The following is a 4950-nucleotide window of genomic DNA, read 5'->3' as shown; positions in this document are numbered from 1 at the left end:
TAATGTATACATATATATATAATATTTAATATACAAGCAAATCTACACTATGAGATAAACTGACTAGACAACACTTAACCACAACACCACCACTATGAAATAAATACCACATACACTATACAGACAGTTGGACTCATGTTGTGGCACTGTATGATAAGCACTGAAATGCTAAACACATAGTTGGCAGTTGAAACCCACTAGCCACTCCTCAAAAATCCTATACAGGGTCACTACGAGTCAAAACTGACTAGATGACACTTAATAGTAACAATATATATATACAGTCAATTAGTTAAGGGACCTGATGTGTACCATTAGGATATATAATTACACTCTCAAAAACTACAGATGTGGTCAAACATCTTCATTTTTCTCATGAAGATAGTCTAATTTAGATGAGCCAAAAGATGAATTTCAAAGTTACCTATATAGTTGACCTGCAATTCAAAACCACATTTTTATCAGTATTCATTTAATTTTCTTTCCACAATGGCTCTATAGATTTGCACAACACAGAACAACAAAAGGGACACAAAGAAATACATATTATCCAAAAAAGATATTATATTTTGATTATCGTTATTACTGATGCTGATGAGAAGCAAGGGCTTCTTTCACTTGATAAGAATGAAAGGAATAGATGAGTAATGGTCTGTTGAGAAGCAGAAAGAGAAAATATATATCTTTTCTCAAATAAAAGTGAGCATTATAACCATGTAAATAAAAAAGTTGTTATAAAAATTACCCTTATGGGAGATAGAAGAATACTGGATATGTGGTATAGGTGATAATGCCTGGAATTCAGGTCAAGTTGCTTTTGTACATACACTTTAAAAAAATCTATAATCTCGATGATGTTGTTAGGTGCCATCGAGTCGATACCGTCTCATAGCGACCTTATATACAATAGAATGAAATATTACCCGGTCCTGTGCCAACCTCACAATTGTTGCCATGCTTGAGTCCTTTGATGCTTCCACTTTGCCATTCCATCTCACTGTGGGGTCTTCCTCTTTTTCTCTGACCGTCCACCTTACCAAACATGATATCCTTCTCAGTGACTGGTCCCTTCTGAAAATATGTCCAAAGTATGAGAGACAAAGTTGGGTCATCTTGTCCTCCAAAGAGCACATTAAGAAAGGTGTGCGACAGGGTTATAGTCTTTCGCCATACTTATTCAACCTGTATGCTGAGCACATAATATGAAAAGCTGTGTGATATGAAGAAAAACATGGCATCAGGATTGGAAGAAGACTCATTTACAACCTGCGATATGCAGATGATACTACCTTGCTTGCTGAAAGTGAAGAGGACTTAAAATATTTACTGATGAAGATCAAAGAGCACAGTTTTCAGTATGGATTGCATCTCAATGTCAAGAAAACAAAAATTCTCAGCACTGGAGCAATAAACATCATTCTTTTCAATGGAGACAAGATTGAAGCTATCAAGGACTTCATACTTTTTGGATCAAATACTGTCAACACTCATGGAAGCAGCAGTCAAGAAATCAAAGGACATATTGCATTAGCCAAATCTGCTGCAAAAAAACCTTTTTAAAGTGTTGAAGAGCAAAGATATCAGCTTGAGGACTAAGGTATGCCTGACCCAAGCCGTGGTATTTTAAATAATCTTATATGCATATGAAAGCTGGACAGTGAATAAGGAAGAATGTAGAAGAATTGATAATATCATTAAGCAAACATAAATTGCTTAATCAGTCAATTTGGGATACAGTTGAATGGAAAAAAAAAGAAATGGTTAATAAAAGATATTAAAGGAGAGCACGTTCAGCCAAAAAATATCACAGTCTCGACAGTAAAGTCAAACATGTAAAATAACAATATTAGTAGTAATGAAATACCAGTAAAAACGAGAACAAAAAAGAAATCCAAGGTGTGATGGTGGGATAACTGAAGAGTTGTTCATTCGGAGACAAATATTCCACAAAGTTTTAGTGAAGCCTTTGATTTTGAGGAATAAATCAGGATTTTATAAACAGCTTGGAAACAAGCATTACTGAAAGGAGCATTAGTAAGTCTATGTGTAGAATTGGCATATGCAGAAAACAGGGACAAGAAATAGAGGAGGTACATGGGAATGTAGTGAAATACTGAAGAGGAAAAACATAAATGAAAGGAATCCAGGAAAGTTTTCAAAAGCCCAAAAGCTATGCACTGAAGGAATCATAGCTGTAATAAACAATGATAACTGAGCTTGGAGGAAGACTTGCTAGACTCATGAAACAGGAAGTAAGTGGGGAAAGAAGTGAGAGAAGTAGGCAGAATGCAGTCAGTGACTACAATCAAAACAATTCTGAAAAAAACAACCTCCCTAGAGAGAAAGTCTGTCCTCCCTCTGTGAAGAAGGCCTGATGGCCAAAGCAAATCTTACAACTGAATAGTATGTTTGTAATTAGTTGAAATGTTTAATTTAACGGTTTAATAAATTCAGCTAATAGTTTATCTCAAGTGTGTGATTAAGTAAATTCCCTTTTTTTTTTTTTCCCCAAATTTCAATTAAGATTTCTAACATGGTGTTGGTTATTTCAAAAATACTCTAATCCAAAGAAAGAAATAAACTGAATATATATCTTACTTAATTCTTACTCAAAAATACACTGCAAATGGACCAATGATTTCAATGAAAAAGGTAAAAAAGTAACATCAGAAAAGTGCAGAAAAAAAGCAAAATGTATTTTCTTTATAATTTTTTTAGTAGAAAAGATCTTAATAGCAAAATAATAAAATAAGCGTTCTAATAGAATATTGATAAACTTGTCTATTTAAAAATTTGAAAACCTCATTCACAAGAAAGAGTTTAAATAGACAATTAAAAATTGTGTGATATGGTCTGTAACGTGCGTGATAGACACCTAAATAGGAAATGGATTGTTGTTGTTAAGTGCCATTGTACACTGTGGGTGTGTACTGCAACCTTGAGGTTAACACTGGATTGCATGGACTATTTGAACCACATATTGGCAGTTCAAAGTCACCAGTCACTCCTTGAAAACCCAATATAGGTCTCTATGAGTCACAACCACTTAAGAGCACGTAACAACGAACAACACAATTGGGTCACTATGAGTTGAAATTGGCTTGACTTGACAGCAAGAGATAATGGATAGTTTATCACTCATGGAAAAAAAGCAACCTGTTAGTGTTAATTCCCCATTTTCCATCAAGTCTTATGGTTGTCACAGAGAAGGGCCTAGAAGGAAACTCTACATGTGGTGGGTTTGCATCAGAGCTAAGAAACTGTAAGTGTAGGAACCCTGAATCATTTATAGTAAACAGTAAGCACAAGCATACCTGCTTTCTCTTGAAAGGAAGATATGTCTCCATGTTACAAAGCTGCTTGTGATACAAGCATTTTTGAACAGTAGTCTAGAATAAAACAATAATGCCTCTGTTCACAAGATGAACAGAAAAGTGAGAACTTTATTGCCTCTACACAGATATGCTCCAAGTTATAGCTGTGATTATTTTCATTGCAGTACTGTGTAATAGCATACAATTAGAAATACATAAAGTACCCTTCATTAAAGCTTTAAATGAGCTAGTGAGCTGGTATATGCTGATATATGAATATGTGACACAGGGAGTAAATTGGCATCTCTTGCATTTCAAGTCCTATTTTTTACACATAAACATAGGTATTATAAAAGAATTGAGTAGTTGGGGACATTGAGACAGTTTGGAAAGATTATTTCTTCTCCACTATATAGTAATTGGTGCCTTTTGATTTTGACACATGTGCAAGTATTAACTGTTAATGAAATAAGTTATATTTTTTAAATACTCTGATTTCACATTGTATTTTTAATTACTGTACAAATATCCATGCATGGTCCCATTTACCATATATCTGTTCCTATATCATACAGAAAATTAAATGTGCTTATATAGCTACTCTTCAACAGAGGGTAATTGCTTTCCTTTACCATTCAATGTACGGTAGAATCTTTATCCCATTCATTCCAATCTTGGCACCCTATTTCTCTTCTTTTAAACTACTCATCAAAATTTTAATTTTGCATATTTGTTGATTTGATCTTGTTTGTTGCCCTGAAAGATGACTTTATAATCTTTATTCTGTATGACATTGGAGGTCTTTATAAATAGTGGATTACTGGATTAATTAAACGTTTCAGTAATTGAAAGGTCTTAGTTATACTATAGCATGAAACTGAACATTAAGATCTAACAAATGGCTGTTATTGTGTTAGCTGGATCTGATAGTTAGGTTGATTGGATTAATAGTAGAATTGAAGGGCTTAATAAATTAGTATAAATCTGCAAGAACTATCGCAGTTGGACAATGACAACAGTTTGAATTCGTTTTTGTTGTTGTGTTGTTGTTAAGTGCTGTCAAGTTGGTTCTGGCTCATTGTTGTTGTTGTTGGTTGCCATGGAGTCGGTGTTGACTCATAGCGACCTTGTGCACAGCAGAACAAAACACTGTTTGATCCTGGGCCAACCTCACTATTGTTGCCACGCCTGAGTCCATCAACGCTGCCACTTGGTCAATCCATCTCGCTAGATGGTCTTCCTTTTTCTCTGCCCCTCCACCTTACCAAACATGATATCCTTCTCCAGAGACTGGTCCCTTCTGACAACACGCCCAAAATATGGGAGACAAAGTCTGGCCATCTTGGACTCCAAGGAGCACTCTGACTGCACTTCTTCCATCACAGATCTGTTGGTTCTATGGGGAGCTCATGGCACTTTCAATATTCTCCTCCAACACCACAACTCAAAAGCATCAATTCTTCTATGGTCTTCTGTATTTACTGTCCAACTTTAACATGCACATGAGGTAACTGAAAATATCATGGCTTGGGTCAGGCACACCTAAGACCTCAAGCTGACATTTTTGCTTTTCAACACTTTAAAAAGGTCTTGTGCAGCAGATTTGCCTAATGCAATACGTCATTTGATTTCTTGA

The sequence above is a fragment of the Chrysochloris asiatica genome, unplaced genomic scaffold, assembly GCF_000296735.1.
Source record: "Chrysochloris asiatica unplaced genomic scaffold, ChrAsi1.0 scaffold00073, whole genome shotgun sequence".
Taxonomy (NCBI): domain Eukaryota; kingdom Metazoa; phylum Chordata; class Mammalia; order Afrosoricida; family Chrysochloridae; genus Chrysochloris; species Chrysochloris asiatica.
Note: the sequence above shows the minus strand (reverse complement) of the source record.